The sequence below is a fragment of the Schistocerca americana genome, chromosome 11 (genome assembly GCF_021461395.2).
Source record: "Schistocerca americana isolate TAMUIC-IGC-003095 chromosome 11, iqSchAmer2.1, whole genome shotgun sequence".
In the NCBI taxonomy this organism is placed as follows: Eukaryota; Metazoa; Arthropoda; class Insecta; order Orthoptera; family Acrididae; genus Schistocerca; species Schistocerca americana.
Genome location: NC_060129.1, coordinates 33,461,572 through 33,481,551, shown reverse-complemented (window position 1 = coordinate 33,481,551; position 19,980 = coordinate 33,461,572).

Genomic DNA, 19,980 nt, shown 5'->3' with positions numbered 1-19,980 from the left:
GTGCTGATTCGCGCACATGTGCTCCTCAGTCTCGAGAAAGTTGATTATATTAAAACTGAGAATATGTTCAAAGATTCTGCATTAAACAGAAGTTAGGGATATTGGTCCGCAATTTGTTGGATCCGTTCTTTTACTTTCTTTGGAGTCACCTGCATTTTTTGACAGGCACTTGGTTCTTAGCGCTGATCGAAAGATTCGCGGTAAATGCAAGCTAAGTAAGAGGCCAATGACGTAGAGTACTCTTTGTAAAACCAAATTGGGATTCTATCCAGACATGACCACTTATTTATCTTCAACTCTTTCAGTTGTTTCTCTACGGCAGGGGTGCTTATTACTATGTCGTCAATACGGGGCTCTGTCAGATGATAAAACGACGGTACGTTTGTGCAATTCTCCTGCGTGAAAGATTTCTTAAATGAGGAATTCTTAACTTTGGCCTTCCTTTTGGTATATTCTAGCGCCAAAGCAGACTGGTCAACGTGTGACTGAATGGAAGCCTTAGATCCGCGTAGCGATTTTGTAAAGGACAACAAGAACTTTTCGGATTCTCCGCCAGGTCTTTAGTCAAGGTACAACGATGGTAGCCGCTGTATGCTTCGCGCATGGATCTCTTCACAGACGCACGTCTCTCTACTAATCTTTGTCTGTCGTCATTTGCGCGTCCTATTTTGATCCGAGAATGCAACAGCCTTTTCCCTCAGCATTTTCCGAATTTCGTTATTAAACCACGGTGAGTCTTTTCCGCCATTAGTCCACCTAGTAGGCACATATTTTTCAGGAGCCCGATTTACAGTATGTTTAAACTTTGCCCATAATTCCTCTGTTGCCATAATTCTGGAACTAAATGATTTAAGTTTATTGTCTAAGTGAGATGCTAACAACTATTTATCTCCTCTTTCTAGCAGGAACACTCTCCTAGCCTTCTTGATTGATATATTGACTTTCGTAACCAGTGTCGCTATGATAACATCACGACCACTAATCCCCATCTCTATACTGACGCCTTCGATAAGGTCCTGCCTGTTTGTAGCTACAAGGCCTAAGATACTTCCGCTTCATGCTGGCTGCAGAAGTATGTGCTCACCACAGTTTTCGGAAAATGTGTTCAAATATACTTCACAAGACTATCTGTACCACCTGCAATGAATCCATATCGTCCCAGTCTATACTTGCTAAGTTAAAGTCACTAGCAATTAGTGTTGCATGATCTGGGTATTACCATAAACCTTCTTTGAATGACTCTACATCTGTCTCAGCGAGTCGGTTGGGCGGCAAAGACACCCGACAATTAACATGGTTTCACCTAGACCTGTTTGCGCGGCCAGATAACGGCACTATCACACACCATTTTCAACGCCAGTAGAGAGAATATTTTTTTTCGACTGCAATGAACATTTCAACTCCTGTGGCGTCTAATCTGTCATTACGATAAACACGCCAAGACTCGCTAAATATGTCAGAGTTTTTACTTCGGGTTTTAGATAGCTGCCGGGCGGTATGTCCGAGCGGTTCTAGGGGCTTTAGTCTGGAACCGCGCGACCGCCACTGTCGCAGGTTCGAATCCTGCCTCGGGCATGGATGCGTGTGATGTCCTTAGGTTAGTTAGGTTTAAGTAGTTCTAAGTTATAGGGGACTGATGACTTCCGATGTTAAGTCCCATAGTGCACAGAGCCAACTGAACCATTTTTTTAGACAGCTCTCAGTTCCTAGAATAATTTGAGTCTGAGAACTTGTTTGGAGATCGGTAAATTCGTGAACTTTGTTACCAATACTTCGACACCTTATTGATAATATTTTTACAGTCCATCTGTCTACTTTGAAAGCGGTCTGATTTCTCTATAGGTGTACCAACTGGCGAGTGTTCATGAGAGTACCTCCAACTACCGCGTAGACAATAACCCCCCCCCCATGTGGACTTTGCGAGTACTCTGCTGCCCGAGTTGCAGCTTCCTTTGTCCCTGTCTAACAATATACTCATATACACTTTTCAAGTCACCTCCCCAACCACTGGTACATTCGTGACCACTGCCTGACAGATTATCCGTAATTTTATCCCATCATACCATGTGCAGGTTTCTGTATACAGTGAACCAGTAACCCAGTCACAGCACCGATGACAGATGTAGAGTAGCGAACCAAAAATCCCCACACAATAACCAATGTGGAGTAACAATACTGTTCCTCAAAAACAGCACCAATTAGCTACAACTCAAGTTCAGTCACTCTCCATAATACTTTATCCTCAGTGTGAATTTGACCACCCTACTGCCTGTCTCTGTCCGAGCCATCCCATACCACATAATTTCCGTGCTCACACTGCCCGTTGCCTCTCCACAGCTTTACTTCCACATCAGTTCCCATGATGAACTCAACTGTGGACGTCAGTTGATCACCTTCGTTTCAGAAGACCTAGCCCATTTCCGAGACACACTCATCCCAGAGTGACTCCCGTACCAAGCTCTTCAGACGTAACTGCAGAAGTCTTTCATGCAATTGGAAGCCATCACGACTGAGTCTATTTGTCGATCCTAATCCATGTTTCCCACCTCCATAGCTATCCCACAAGAAGCCACCTAATATAATCCAAGAACACGGTCACAAGACGTGGGAAGCCTACTGGGAGCTTACCCATTACCACATAGGAAGCCACCTGGTCACACTCCATGCTGCCACCATATCTCCTACACTACTCCCTTCCACGGCCTCGTATGTAAACCACTCGAGAGACTATTCCGCTTCCCCCTCGCTTGCAACTTACGGTATTTACGCTATATTCTACGGACTGATTTAAGCACACCAACCTGCTACCTTCACTTTGCTGACATCTTCCCTCATGGGTGCTTAGATTTTTTCTTCGTCTATTCAGATGAACATGACACGTGGCCTCTTTTCCTCAACGACTAGATGCCTACTACACGGTATTGGCCTAATTTATCCCGCAAGTAACTTTCTTTTTGTTCCGCACAAGATGAGGACTCGCTCAGTTTTTGTGTCAGGTTCCTCGTCATTGTTTCCACAAATTATGAAAACTTTGGACGTATTTGCAACCATCTTCTCTAGTCAAAGCAGTAACGTCGCTCGTTGTGTCTCTTTTCGCGCTATCTGTTACGTAACACGTGGAATCAAAATACTTCGCAAATGACTAGTTTCTGTAACCATCTCTTTCACTATGGTCTCTAACCCGTAGTTCTTTATTCCACCCTGAATTAAATGATCCCAGCATATTCTATTGCAGTAATGAATACTTCCACGAAAAAAAGTGAAATGAAAACTAATGAATCATAGCGAGTACGGCAAGGATTTGGGTGCACACTGGTTCATACCTGACTATCAAGCGTCCCGCCCTGTCCTTGTCTTCTTCCAACTCGTAGTGCTCTACCTGTTTGCTGACGCATTGCTCGTCGTGTACCAATCCGGTTACTTTCGTGTGCAGCATGTCTTTCACACGTTCCACGTCCTTCATCCAACCGTGGAGTTGCTGATCACTGGTGTGGTTACCCTGAGACACACAGAAAACAGTTCAAATTCCTCTCATAATATTCACAAGCAGCAGCCTGTCTTAATTTACAGTTACGTGTACCACTAGTAAATAACACTGAAATTACTGCCAACCCGTGAGTGTAGTACATTCAGTTTTGTACACGCATTGAAACATTTACAATCCGGTTACTTTCGTGTGCAGCATGTCTTTCACACGTTCCACGTCCTTCATCCAACCGTGGAGTTGCTGATCACTGGTGTGGTTACCCTGAGACACACAGAAAACAGTTCAAATTCCTCTCATAATATTCACAAGCAGCAGCCTGTCTTAATTTACAGTTACGTGTACCACTAGTAAATAACACTGAAATTACTGCCAGCCCGTGAGTGTAGTACATTCAGTTTTGTACACGCATTGAAACATTTACAATCCGGTTACTTTCGTGTGCAGCATGTCTTTCACACGTTCCACGTCCTTCATCCAACCGTGGAGTTGCTGATCACTGGTGTGGTTACCCTGAGACACACAGAAAATAGTTCAAATTCCTCTCATAATATTCACAAGCAGCAGCCTGTCTTAATTTACAGTTACGTGTACCACTAGTAAATAACACTGAAATTACTGCCAGCCCGTGAGTGTAGTACATTCAGTTTTGTACACGCATTGAAACATTTACAATCCGGTTACTTTCGTGTGCAGCATGTCTTTCACACGTTCCACGTCCTTCATCCAACCGTGGAGTTGCTGATCACTGGTGTGGTTACCCTGAGACACACAGAAAACAGTTCAAATTCCTCTCATAATATTCACAAGCAGCAGCCTGTCTTAATTTACAGTTACGTGTACCACTAGTAAATAAAACTGAAATTACTGCCAGCCCGTGAGTGTAGTACATTCAGTTTTGTACACGCATTGAAACATTTACAATCCGGTTACTTTCGTGTGCAGCATGTCTTTCACACGTTTCACGTCCTTCATCCAACCGTGGAGTTGCTGATCATTGGTGTGGTTACCCTGAGACACACAGAAAACAGTTCAAATTCCTCTCATAATATTCACAAGCAGCAGCCTGTCTTAATTTACAGTTACGTGTACCACTAGTAAATAACACTGAAATTACTGCCAACCCGTGAGTGTAGTACATTCAGTTTTGTACACGCATTGAAACATTTACAATCCGGTTACTTTCGTGTGCAGCATGCCTTTCACACATTCCACGTCCTTCATCCAACCGTGGAGTTGCTGATCACTGGTGTGGTTACCCTGAGACACACAGAAAACAGTTCAAATTCCTCTCACAATATTCACAAGCAGCAGCCTGTCTTAATTTACAGTTACGTGTACCACTAGTAAATAACACTGAAATTACTGCCAGCCCGTGAGTGTAGTACATTCAGTTTTGTACACGCATTGAAACATTTACAATCCGGTTACTTTCGTGTGCAGCATGTCTTTCACACGTTCCACGTCCTTCATCCAACCGTGGAGTTGCTGATCACTGGTGTGGTTACCCTGAGACACACAGAAAATAGTTCAAATTCCTCTCATAATATTCACAAGCAGCAGCCTGTCTTAATTTACAGTTACGTGTACCACTAGTAAATAACACTGAAATTACTGCCAGCCCGTGAGTGTAGTACATTCAGTTTTGTACACGCATTGAAACATTTACAATCCGGTTACTTTCGTGTGCAGCATGTCTTTCACACGTTCCACGTCCTTCATCCAACCGTGGAGTTGCTGATCACTGGTGTGGTTACCCTGAGACACACAGAAAATAGTTCAAATTCCTCTCATAATATTCACAAGCAGCAGCCTGTCTTAATTTACAGTTACGTGTACCACTAGTAAATAACACTGAAATTACTGCCAGCCCGTGAGTGTAGTACATTCAGTTTTGTACACGCATTGAAACATTTACAATCCGGTTACTTTCGTGTGCAGCATGTCTTTCACACGTTCCACGTCCTTCATCCAACCGTGGAGTTGCTGATCACTGGTGTGGTTACCCTGAGACACACAGAAAATAGTTCAAATTCCTCTCATAATATTCACAAGCAGCAGCCTGTCTTAATTTACAGTTACGTGTACCACTAGTAAATAACACTGAAATTACTGCCAGCCCGTGAGTGTAGTACATTCAGTTTTGTACACGCATTGAAACATTTACAATCCGGTTACTTTCGTGTGCAGCATGTCTTTCACACGTTCCACGTCCTTCATCCAACCGTGGAGTTGCTGATCACTGGTGTGGTTACCCTGAGACACACAGAAAATAGTTCAAATTCCTCTCATAATATTCACAAGCAGCAGCCTGTCTTAATTTACAGTTACGTGTACCACTAGTAAATAACACTGAAATTACTGCCAGCCCGTGAGTGTAGTACATTCAGTTTTGTACACGCATTGAAACATTTACGCACAGCAGATGCCTATTGGGGTTTTATTAAATACACACATTTCTCAAACTATGACATCAGGTAAGAGAGGCGCAGTTATTTCTTGGTAGTTGACATTACAAACGTCTGGATGTATGAATGCATACTCTCGTAACGACGTGTCCGACTGGAATGTCCTGGGGCCACCAGCAGCGTCGAGTCCCTACGTGTAGAGCCACATGGCGAGGCTGTGGCTCTGAGGAGATTCTATCCAAACTTTTGAGCGATTTTCGAAAATAGAATGGTGAGATCGCTGACCATTCCGTCAAAATCTTACTCGCTACCAATGCTATGAGAAACCTGAACACACGTTGCGACCGTTTACAAACACAATGATATACATCAGCCGTTCCATATCAGAAAAATTATCTGAACTAATTGTGACATGTGAAATGTCAGTTTGACTCAGCATTCTGTAGCGTTGCTCCATTGCCTGGCTGCTCGCTTTTTCCGAAAATTTCCGTTTATTGCTCTTCATCTAAAACGATGTAGTCTATATCTGAACACGTCTCGAATATTGCAGATTTGAAGGGATGTAGCACGGCTTAGTGACGTTGGAGTTTCAGAGGGGACAAAATAAGCCTGTCCCAGTTGTTCTAATTGATGTTAACACAGAAACCAAAACAGAGAAAGTGTCTCAAAACAACTCCAGTGGATAAAGACACAATTCTGTGGAATCATTAGGGTTCGATGTTTCAATCTGTAAAACGGAAGCCTCATAGAATCGCTTTGCTGTCCGTTTGTCGGTCCGACTGTTAAGAACCCTTGTCGCTACGTATCAAGTTCAAATTCATGTCACGTATTAATGTCTGTGCTCCCAGAGAGGTATCAAAAGTTTACGCTTACAAGTCACTCCTATCAAGAGATACGGCCATTTATGGCGTATATATCCACACTCGAAAACTCACTCGTCAAACCCTGAAAGGTGCTTTCCATTGATCTGGAATCGTGAAATTTGGCAAGCGAGGTTTCGCAGTACATGTAAAGGAAAAGAATCCGAAAATTATTATTCTGTAATTATATTAATTATATAACAATAAAAAATACTTCCTTGTCTTGTTTTTATCAATCTGTCTGTCTGCCTATCCGAATGTTAAGATCCTTTTTCCTGGACCAGTTTCGGGTACGAAGTTCAAACTTATGTCACATGTTAAGGTCTATGCTCCCTTGGCGTTGGACAAATTGTAAGTTTCTAAGTCAATGCAATCAAAAGATATGGCCTAAATTGAAAGTCCTTAATTTGTAACTATATAACTCTAGAAAATACTTTTCGTATTATTTTTTATCAGTCTGTTATTTGTCTGTCCGTCTGGTAGGACTCTTTTTCTCTGGATCAGTTCTGGGTATCAATTCAAATTTATGTCAGATATATAAGTCTATGGACCTTTGGCGGCGTAAAAATTGTAAGCTTATAAATCACTCCAGTCAACAGATACGGCCATTTATGTCACATATTTTGATAATCGAAAACTCAATCATCGAAACCTATAGGGTTGACTTAGAATCATGAGATTTAGCAGCAACTGAGTTTTCCAGTACAAGTAAAGGAAAAAATCTGAAATTTGTTGAGTTGTAATTATATCACATGATTTTTTTTTTTTTTTTGCCATTTGGACATGCATTGCATTGATGATCTGTTAAAAGGATAACATACGAACATTAGTGCATCCAAACATAAAATGTATGTTGTAGTCATGAGATAGGGAACTAATGCTCGAAAATGCATATTTATTGTGCTAATGACGTACACAGCATGCACCACTTAACAACAATGTAGCTCATAGTAACTGTTGCAACTAACGACTGTCTGTCTCAATGCATGTATTGTAATAATGCCTGCAGTTATTCATACTCTTGCAAAGATCTCGTGTGTCCGTTGTGCAGTCGAACAGTAGCAGCTGATAAACAGTGTACACTCCTGACCTCCAAACATACATACTGTACACAACTTGGCTCGTAGCACGTGTGTCATGTGACGACTGCAAGCATCGCACTGGAGCAATAATCTGCGCTGCAAGCACACCACTGTCCCTGCTGTCAGCTGTCCATTGCGTCAGACAGCTTGTGACGCGTCATGGTGAGGTGTGTTGCTGTGTACAGTGCACAATGAGTAGTTATAGATGGAACCTTACTTGTCGCAAGAGTTTGCAGACGCGTATTTAATGTGCGGTCCAGTACGATGTAGTGGCTGTAAAGCAACACGAGTGTACAGAGAATGCTTTTTCAACGGACATTATCCTAATTTGCAGACGTTTACCTCTGTGGGTACCAACTTGAGAGAGAGAGGTTCATTCACGCCACGGAGAGCCAGCCAAAGTACCCGCCAAAGACTTATCTGAGAAATAGACTTTGAAGAGATGGTGTTAGATCATGTAGCCGATTACTAAGCATTAAGCAAATGTCAATTTAGCAGAGAAATGCACGCCTCAAAGGGCAGAGTGTGTAGAGTACTGGTGGAGTAGGTATTACATTCCTGTCATAAGGAACGTGTGCAAGCACTGGGACAAAAGGATTTTGAACGCCGCCTCCACTTCTATCAATCCATTATCCTCCACAGTGCTGTACGATCAAACTTCATACAGTTTGCATTGTTTGCTGAGGAGGCCTCATTTACCTATGACGGTGGACAGCCGAACAGCCAGATCTGGAAAGAGGACAGTCCCCAGACTACTCATGTCGGTGGTCATCAGCAAACATTCTCTGTCAAGGTATTTCTGGTTGTTAGCCAATATCACTCGTACGACCTTATTTGCTGCCTCCCCATCTGATTTGTCCACATAACTCGGCGTTTCTGCGAGATATGTTACCACATTTCTTGGAGAATGTACCTTTTGTTGTCCACAGAATCGTGTCGTTTCAACACGTTGGTGCAGCAGCCCACTTTGATGTTAATGTTTGCAAACACCTAAACAACACCCACCCTCATTGTTGGATTGGAAAGGGGAGATCCTGTGCGACAGCCAGCGCGATAGCTGGATCTTACAACCCTGGACCTCTTTCTCTGGGGTTATGTCAAGATGTTGGTGGTGTATGAAACACCTGTATATATAGCTGAACACCTGCTTTCCAGAGTCCAAACTGCCTGTCTGCCTGTGCAACATGTTGCTGCTGTGCAAGCTTTTGTCACATGCGCCGGCTCAGTCGGTGTTTTGACAAGTTCCTACACAGTTGTCACTTGGCCCCAGCTATTCAGAACAATGAAATGTGACAAGACTTGGAAGACAGTAGCGTGGCTGACACGACTCCATCAACGGAGAAGCTGGGACGATACAGGAATGATCTATGAGGATATGCTGGCATTACTCCGAAAGTTTGATCATAGAGACAGCGTCGTGCGCGTCGAAGGTTGTGAGAAGGTGGTATGAATGCAGGAAATTTTCAAGAACGCTGCCATCCTGAATTTGGAATCATACCACTGTCCATCAATCCGACATCTCGAGCAAATGTATGGTGGTGGAAAGAAAATCGGGTTTACTTGTGTTGCAGATAGGTACAAATACTATTAAAAAGGCAGAGCTATAAATAAATGCTTTTTTAATAAAACTTTTGTACTTATTTAGATACTCCCTACAGCATTCTGTACAGTTATTTTGTCAGCTACTTTTATTTACCATGTAACATCTACACTGTTTTTCGAGAACTGACGAGATGATTTTCCAAGTTCCTGCAAAGTGTCGCTCAAAACGTAGCCTATCAGCGACTGCTTGCAGCCAACATATTCCATTTCGTGCATTTCTGTTGCACCATAATCCCACTCGTTTAATACGTGAAGTTCATCTTCTGTCGAGAAATAAACCCGTTCGTGCTGCCTTGCAGCTTCGCCTGGTAAGTAATGAGAGTAGTAGCAAGTTGGGAGAGGCACGTTCAAACGCGTACCAATATGGTGGGACCTGTCCCAATGAACTATGTGTAAATAATGTTAGTGGTGAGAGAAGGAGCGTGATGAACTGCGACTTGAATACCTCATCAGCGCACGCTGCGTGACTGAAGGGGTCTGTGAACTGCCCTGTGGAGGGCTGCCTGCGACTGCCAGCCAGCACTGACGTCGGAGTGAAGCGCTCGTGTGGCAACCGTGGTGATGATGGTGACTGCAGTGGGCGCCCACGCACATTGGATGACAATGATGACGCCGCGCTGCTGTCACTATTTACCGACGGGGGTGTGCTGTCATTCACCATGATCAACTTGGCAGAGGATTAAAGTAAATATACATATTTTCTATACTGTTTTTAGTGATTCTTACGGGGTCTACTTCTCATTCGCTAGATGCGATCAGCCATGACACACTGTGGCATCTGAACCCAGCAGCTGATAATGATGAAGATGATCCCTGGGGAATGACTTCGATTGTTCAGGAGTAAATATGTGAGTTCTACCTTCATTATTCTACAGTATAAAATTTTTTGTGCTTATTTTTGAGATGCTCATGTGTGTAGATGTGTGCAGTGAGAATATCGGTATTCTGACACAACCGCTAGCTGCTGGTGCATTTGAACCTGTGTTGTTGTTTGGGTTTGCCCATATTCTCTCAGTAACATGGCCCTGCCGACGCCATACACCTCCACTAATGCCCATGCTGAAGATGACCTTATTGACAAACACGCCAGTTGATGATGAGTTGCTTGACGTGTATTCCAGTAATGAACTCAACAACAGTTATACATGTAAGTACTCATAATTTATTGTTATTATTATCAATGATCGAATACAGTTTTTCATTTCTCATTCACTAGATTCTTATCAACTGCTTCTCTTTCTTCTTCTTATGCACAGAGTTATTAGCAGTTGGTCTTACACCGCAGCCCACCCCTCTCTGTGGCTGCCTGGATACGTCATCGATGCATAGTATCCAATCATTATGTGAAAAGCAGCTCTCGGCTGTGGATTTACACATCCCCAAAAGAGGACGTGATGCTGAGGAGAAGAGCATTGTCCAAATTTGGGTTAGAACTGTTGCGAGATCATGGGGCGAGTCGATACCAGAGTGGCTATAATGAGTCACTTTTCTGCGATGCAGGAAATGGGGTCCAGTAAGACAGTCAGCTATATACTCCACCCTGATTTATATTCGTAAGATTTTGATCCACTTATTGTGGGGTCCAGTTACATCCCTCTTCCAAAGAATATATTGCTAAAAATCATCCCTTAATGTCCAAAATCTTGATGAGAGAAATTTAAATTGCTTTTCATGGTTGCATCTCGGTAGCGATAGAATTAATCCTAAAAATGAAGGGCACACAGATACGTACCAAACATCAGATGTCCAGTGTCATTATTATTTCCAGAGCACAGAATTCGCCATAGTACTCCAGGTCATTTCAAAGACAGTAAGAGCTGCGAGTATTCGAGTCGCGTTTATGGGCTGAATGTTGGTAAGCCGGAAGAAGAAGACGAACATTACCACACACTGTGTCGCACAACAACAAAGAAGTAAAGCATAAAGTAGTTGGTCCCCTCATCTTGTCCAAATTAGCCGGTAAACGTCCCAAAAGTGTAGACCTGCTGCTAATCTCTAAAGGCGATAAGCAACACTATGTTAGGATCAAATGTGTATCCCACCTACTTTGTTCTGAAATGAGAACAATCAAGTTGCAAGATATTTTTGCTGTAGATGTCTCAAGTCATTTGACAAGAGCTGGTATCTTGAAAGACACCTCATTACCTTCTGGAGCCAAGAACCAATATGTGGGGAAATGCTTATCAAGGGTAAATGGTTCTCGAAGTTTAAGAATGCCTCTCACTAGCAGCTCTGTCCCTTCGTTGTTTACATCGTTTTAGAGTGCCCCCTAGCTCTCGTGGGACAGTGTGAAGGTGATGCCTCGGGGTCCCATACCACTGTCACAGAATGACACATACGACATGTCGCTACCTATCAAGTTGTCTACGCGTACAAATCTGATCACAAGAAATTAAAATCTTATGTCGAGGGAATACTGTGAGATGGTTGCTCCCTGAGCTGGAAAATCTTGCACGGGATATTTATAACATTTATAGTGAGAACGTCCTCACGGCCAACTGGAAGGAGAATGATGCATTGTACAAGGAAGGTAGCTGATCGTTATATCTGGCTACCGTGACTGGACAGATGAGTAAGTTCCCTGCAGAGCCTGTTGTCATGTAATGGGGAAGTCCCACAGCGGAGCTCACAAGCCTTTAAGTGCTAACTGCCACACCACATAGCAGTCTTTTCCACAATTTAAGTGAGTATGATGCCCACTTTCTAGTTCAGCACTTTGGTGAGTCTGGGATGTAGGATGATGAGATCAGTGTCATTTCTGGCACCATTCGGATATACATGTCGTTTCAGTGACGATCACACAAAGAATAATGTTCCACTTCCTAGATTCACAATGCTCCATGCTCACATCTTTTTAGAAACATGCTGAACCCACGCGTCCTGAAGATATGCATAGCAAAGGGAGACACACATCTCAATGATTCAAAGTTTCAGCTTATGACGAAGAAGAGGTCTGTCTATGTGAAAATCTGGACTCTCCAGTAAACTAAGAGACACTTGGTGAATGTAGGAGTTCGGCATCTCTGATCTATAAGAACATGTAAAATAATGAACACTATGTTCATCTGCCTGCCGACATCTTCGAGAAATTCTATAGTGAATGCCTGAGCTTTCATGAGATGCCATGTTAAGAAACACACGTGCCAGCATTGAATTCTTGACCAACGTTGAATTGCTTGTCTCCTTGGAACATGAGATACAGGAGTGACTTGGCCAACCTGTGCATAGGTATGCCAAGGCGAATAACTTGCAAATGAGCCAGAATGAGTAGATGTTGTCTGACGATTTCAGTTACATCCTTTACGTGGATGTAAACAGCATCTACAGGCAAACCTGACAACAACGTCTATCATTTGGAGGGTTCTGATGGATGTCCAGGGGAAGTCGCCAGAATGAGGAAAAAGATGAAATATGTGGCTGCTGATGCTTTTGAGGGATAAGTCCCAGTGGTACAGCTGGACCATCCCACCAGTTTACATGACAAGCACAGCCATTTGCAAAGCCTCAAAGGCTTTCCTAATCGGGGACTACAACAGGTGCTTCCTCGATGGCATTCGGGCATTGGCGTTGCACCACAAATGCTGATCAGGTAATGTTTCGATCGAGGTATGTACTGAGGTATGGACTGCAATTGTAGCTGAAAGTAGGGCTGTCCTTTCACGATCACAAGTGATCCATCTGTCGTGATGGTTTGGGACCCTTCTGCATCCAGACTATTCACTGAAGGGACTGAGTGCTTTTATTAATTAGTAAACAGTTCTAGTGTGTGACTCAGTGTTTGTGGTACAGTTTGGTGAACCGTTTGTCACAGTTCTCTCTGCATGTGTGAGGTCATGAATGCTTATTGCACAGTATATACACATACACACACACACACACACACACAAACACACTCACATATATATATATATATATATATATATATATATATATATATATATATATGTGTGTGTGTGTGTGTGTGTGTGTGTGTGTGTGCACTGCGAGGAACACGATTCACAGTCGAAGACCATTTCAACACGGAGAATTTCAGAATATACAAAGGAAAACCATCGAGACAACTGAAAAATCTAAGGCTTTTTGGCACAGGATTTGCAGCACACAGGTCCATCACGGCCAGCATAATCGACTTTTCGTCACCAAACGAAAGAATCAGCACCATCACAGTGAAATCAGCCAACAAATCCTACACAATAATCAACGCACATGCACCGACTAATGACTACAACAGGAAAAACCCGGACGAAATTGATGACTTCTGGACGACAATGGAAGAAACTATCAGAAAAATTCCTGCACACAGAGTCAAAATAATACTGGGAGACTTCAACGCTAAACTCGGAAAAGAGAAGATATACACACATACCACAGGAAAACATACTCCACACAAGGACACAAACAAAAACGGAAAACACGTGATAGACTTTTGCAAAAGCCACGACCTGGCGATTATGTCAACAAAATTCAAGAAACCAACACGGAAACTTACCACATGGAAATTCCCCAGCGGAAAGCAAGAACTACAAATCGACCACGTAATAGTCCAGAAAGACTCACAAAAAGAAATTTTGAACATAGACACACATAAAGGCTACTTCGACCACCACCTACTACAGATCAGGATTTGTCTTTTGCCCAAGATAAAGCTCCAGAAGAACAAAATTGTTAGACCAAATCGAGAATACCTTACTTTAAATCAGGCACAAATATTAGACAAAATTAAAATGGAGAAAACGACAGACTGGACACAACTTTCAGGAAGAATCCGAGAGGCCATGAAACTAGCACAAGCACCACGCACAAGGAAACACCGTTGGTGGAACCACACATGTGACCAAGCTATTGACCAACGAATCAGTGCATGGAAAAGATTTAGTAGCTATAAATCCCAAGAGAATTGGATGAACTTCCTGCAAACACAGAAGCAATCAAGCAAAATCGTTCGCCGTGAAAAACGACCGTATGATAAACGGCGACTAACGGAGATCGAATCGGACTTCATGAAGAACAATACAAGAAACTTCTACAGAACGTTCAGAGAAAATACGACTGCATATCAACCACCCAACTTGTAATTCAGAAGACCGGATGGAACCCTAGAAACCAATACCAAAAACAATTGTGACATTCTGGCAAAGTACTTTGAAGAACTGCTCAACATGGACCCCCTATGGAAGAAATGATGACAGAAACGAGCACGTACAATCCAGATAGTGAACCTCCAACTCTAGAAGAACTTAAAGAAATAATCAAGTCACTCAAGAACCGTAGAGCACCAGGAGAAGATGGCATCATCACGGAAATCTGGAAGTTACAAGACACAGAACTCACCAAAGACGTCCACAGGATCTTGGAAGACATCTGGAAGACCATGAAAATTCCTGAGGACTGGAAAACTGCCCTGATACACCCACTACACAAAAAAGGTGACAAGACTGACCCGAACAACTGCAGAGGAATATCCCTACTACCGGTCACATACAAGATCCTCTCTAAAGCTTTGCTAAACAGACTAGAATGCTAGACTGAACACTTGATTGGGGAATACCAAGCAGGCTTCCGTAAAGGGCGGTCTTGTCCGGAACAAATTTGAAACCTGAAAATGATTTTACAACACAAACAGAACCTGATCATTACCTTTGTCATCTTCAAAAAGGTGTACGACTCTATCGACCGGAAAACTCTCTTCAAAATTCTAGCACAATACAAAGTAGACAACAAAACACGGGCTATCATAGAGCAAACTTTAACCAACACAACCTCCAAAGTAAAGTTCTGTGGGGAACTATCAGAGCACTTTGAAATTCGCACAGGTGTCCGACAAGGCTATGGCCTCTCACCTCTCCTTTTCAATCTGGTGTTAGATAAGGTAATAAAAGAATGGGAAACATCACAACAGGGGATAACCTTAGGAAACCAACAGATTAAATGCCTGGCTTTTGCAGACGATTTGTCGATTGTCACGAAAGGTATAAAAGAAACAAAAGACGCTATTGAAATACTGCACGAAATCGCTTCCAAAAATGGACTACAGATCTCTTACGAAAAGACTCAGTTTATGAGCACAAAGAAACTCTCATCCTTGAACACAAAGTATGACAGGATTTACAAAACGGTAAACTTCAAATAGCTCGGCGAAACACTACAAATGAGTGGACATAACAGAGACTCAAACGAAAAAAGAAAAAGTAAACTGGATAAGGCATACAAAGTAGTGTGGAATCATTACAACAAGAAGTCTATCTCACAAAAAGCCAAATTAAGCCACTACGTCACGGTGGTGCTCCCCGAGGCACTGTATGCAGCAGAGAACACACTAACCTTAGGGCATACACGTATCAGACAACTAGAGAAAGTAGAACGGAAGATACTTAGGAAAATACTTGGCGCAACCAACAACAATGGAATATGGATTATGAAACCTACAGAGGAACTATACAAACCTACGGAGGCAATCACAGAAAAGATTAGAAAACGCAGACTACAATTCTATGGACACCTATACAGAATACCATCACACAGACTGACCAAACAGATCTTTGACTGGGTAACAGCTAGGAAAAACAAATGGGTGGCAGAGGTAAAAAACGACCTGAACCAACTCAACATAATAGCAGACACAATAAACGACAGAATAAAATTCAGAAACATCATTAAGAAAAGTAAACTACATGAGATACAATGTGACAAACGAACAGGCGTAAAATGGACCGAAGAACACAAGCAAGATCACAGCTGGAAGATGAAAGAAATATGGGCAACCAAAAAGGCAATCAAGATGAAGCCGAAGACACGAAGCCGACAAGAAGTATGGACAGAGGACCGAAAACAGAAACACAGCGAGCGACTGAGGGAAGTTTGGGCAGCAAGGAAGGCAGCAAAAGGAACTGGCCATGTAGTTTAGTCCAAATGCGCTCTTTAAGGGCAAAACACCAATAATATATGAGTGAGTGAGGATATTCTTTGTGTAGAACACGTAAAATTTCAATCCCTGTAAGGAAAGTATTTTATATATTTGTGATGTGTGCATGTGTGTGTGTGTATGTGTGTGTTTTGTTTTTGTTCAAAAAATGGTTCAAATGGCTCTGAGCACTATGGGACTTAACATCTGTGGTCATCAGTCCCCTAGAACTTAGAACTACTTAATCCTAACTAACCTAAGGACATCACACACATCCACGCCCGAGGCAGGATTCGAACCTGCGACCGTAGCAGTCGCGCGGTTCCGGACTGAAGCGCCTAATACCGCACGGCCACACCGGCCGGCTGAGGTCCTGCAACCTACCTAGACTTGCCTAGAACCGCTAGACCACCACGGCCGGCTTTGTTTTTGTGCTGCCATTACTGTTGCTGTCGTAAGTAGGTATACACTGAAAGCTTCTGTCTCTATTAGTAATAAATGTTTTTCACATATTATAAACTGAAAACATTACCTTATTCATAAAAGAATGTGTGTATTGCAACAAACATGAATCAATTACGAAATAGCAAAATTGTTGGGTACATGGAAAGTAAAAACTTCGAGTTGTTTTGACAACAGACCGACACCCACTGACGCGAAATGCGCCAACTGATGGACCTCATCTTCAGGTTGTGGTTGTTGTCCCTCGTCCTTTGTGGCTGTGATGGCTGGAGCATTGTCGAGTCACAAGCACCAGCTACTTAACAATCTGGTCACGGAGTCGCGGGGAATGGACACGTGAAAGTTTAGGTGGGAAGAGTTGGAGCAGTTGTATCGAAGTGTATACATTATCAGACATGTATACAGGTTAATTAGGAGATGCGAACTCGACGATCCCCCATGTTGAGGAGAAGTAATTTTATAAGGCCAGATGTCAACTTACGCAATTCTTAAGAACGTCAATTGTTACTATAGCATAAATTATAGCCTACCCTAGAATACTTACAGATTAGTAGTGAACCAGCATCAAAGAGCCTTGACTTCTCTGAAATAAATTTGAATTATGACTTGTATCAGTGAGCATGAGAAAGATATAGATATGTTCCAGCGTTTGTAGACTAATAAACTAATGTTCTTCAATTTCTGCTCATGGTCTTCCTGTAAAATCACATCGTCTGCTTATGCTATGATTTTCGTGTCACCAGCTGTTGACCCTTGCCAAAGTATCCTTACGATATTTTCCAATGATAACACCCATATCAGTGCGTAAAAATTTATTTATCTGCTACCTTATTAGACGCTGCAATTTCCTGGCTATGTAATCTCCGACTCCTACTTTCCTCCTTCCACTAGGATACATGTTCCAAAGAAGCGAAGATGCATAAGGTCACATAAAAACAGAGACAATAGACACTAGACCAGTCCCTACTAAATATGTAGATAACAGGCTTGGGATTGTAAACCAGGATCTGATGCAAAGTGTCCTAACTCTGTTAAAGAAGTAGCGAGCAAATACCAGAAAAGGAAGATACAGACGATTTTCTTCCATATCCTCAACCATTCTGAGCTCAACTTCCCTGTGTCCTAGTCCCACAAGGCTCACAGAAGTAGAGGTCAGTTCAGAATTCTGGCAGAGGGTTAGCAATAGTACTGGAGAACCAAATCAGTGGGAACCAGATAAACCTGGAAACAGCCTCCGTGAACTGACCAGGCCGTGTGTGTCATTTTATCACCTATGGTACATATAACAAAGTTCGTAAGAGGAGGAAAAATCACCACTTACCACGTGTTGGAACGCGAGGGGAACCAACAGCTGTGAGAAGTGCGTCGCGCCGAGTGAGACCAGCTGCGACACGTCTCGCCAGTGGCTGGAGAGGCGCTCCCGGAAAACCGCCGCCTGGGCCCGCAGTTCTGCACAAGACGGGAGGCGACTTACTGGTGAACAAGCCAGTGGTCCAAGTCTCTGTGGAAGCACAGCTTTCACTTTCTGCCTTCACAGAGTGTATACAAGTAGCATTTACCTTTTGAAACTAGATGAATATACATTGTCAGTAATCGTAAGATTTACAACATGGACACCTCGACCAGATGTTACAAAGCTCATATTCCAATCACAAGTTTAAAGAGCAAGAACAGTACCATCACCTAACGTAGATTCGATGATAAAGATTCTTGATACATTGCCTAGGGGTAGAAGTATCAACTAACCTGAAGAAATGGTAACATAAAATTACTTTAAAATTCACCCACACGACTTGCTCAGCAATGAGACAGACTCAAGCAATTAGAGATCTTGAGGTAATTTCCAATCATTTTTGTGTCCTAATAATAAAAGGTAAGTTAAATGGGGATGTGTAGTTTGCCTATTTGGAATTGACTTACTGACAAACATAGGAAGTAACGATTTGCACGGAATCGTGTCTATGCTGGTTTTATAATGTGAGTAGTGGAATACATTTCACATAAATTTTCTCAGCATGTTATAGTCTTAGGTGGAGATTTCAATTTACCAGATATAGACTGGGACACTCAGATGTTTAGGACGGGTGGTAGGGACAGAGCATCGAGTGACATTATACTGAGTGCACTATCCGAAAATTACCTCGAGCAATTGAACAGAGAACCGACTCGTGGAGATAACATCTTGGACCTACTGATAACAAACAGACCCGAACTTTTCGAATCTGTATGTACAGAACAGGGAATCAGTGATCATAAGGCCGTTGCAGCATCCCTGAATATGGAAGTTAATAGGAATATAAAAAATGGGAGGAAGGTTTATCTGTTTAGCAAGAGTAATACAAGGCAGATTTCAGACTACCTAACAGATCAAAACGAAAATTTCTGTTCCGACACTGACAATGTTGAGTGTTTATGGAAAAAGTTCAAGGCAATCGTAAAATGCGTTTTAGACAGGTACGTGCCGAGTAAAACTGTGAGGGACGGGAAAAACCCACCGTGGTACAACAACAAAGTTAGGAAACTACTGCGAAAGCAAAGAGAGCTCCACTCCAAGTTTAAACGCAGCCAAAACCTCTCAGACAAACTGAAGCTAAACGATGTCAAAGTTAGCGTAAGGAGGGCTATGCGTGAAGCGTTCATTGAATTCGAAAGTAAAATTCTATGTACCGACTTGACAGAAAATCCTAGGAAGTTCTGGTCTTACGTTAAATCAGTAAGTGGCTCGAAACAGCATATCCAGACACTACGGGATGATGATGGCATTGAAACAGAGGATGACACGCGTAAAGCTGAAATACTAAACACCTTTTTCCAAAGCTGTTTCATAGAGGAAGACCGCACTGCAGTTCCTTCTCTAAATCCTCGCACAAACGAAAAAATGGCTGACATCGAAATAAGTGTCCAAGGAATAGAAAAGCAACTGGAATCACTCAATAGAGGAAAGTCCACTGGACCTGGCGGGATACCAATTCGATTCTACACAGAGTACGCGAAAGAACTTGCCCCCCTTCTAACAGCCGTGTACCACAAGTCTCTAGAGGAACGGAGGGTTCCAAATGATTGGAAAAGAGCACAGATAGTCCCAGTCTTCAAGAAGGGTCGTCGAGCAGATGCGCAAAACTATAGACCTATATCTCTTACGTCGATCTCCTGTAGAATTTTAGAACATGTTTTTTGCTCG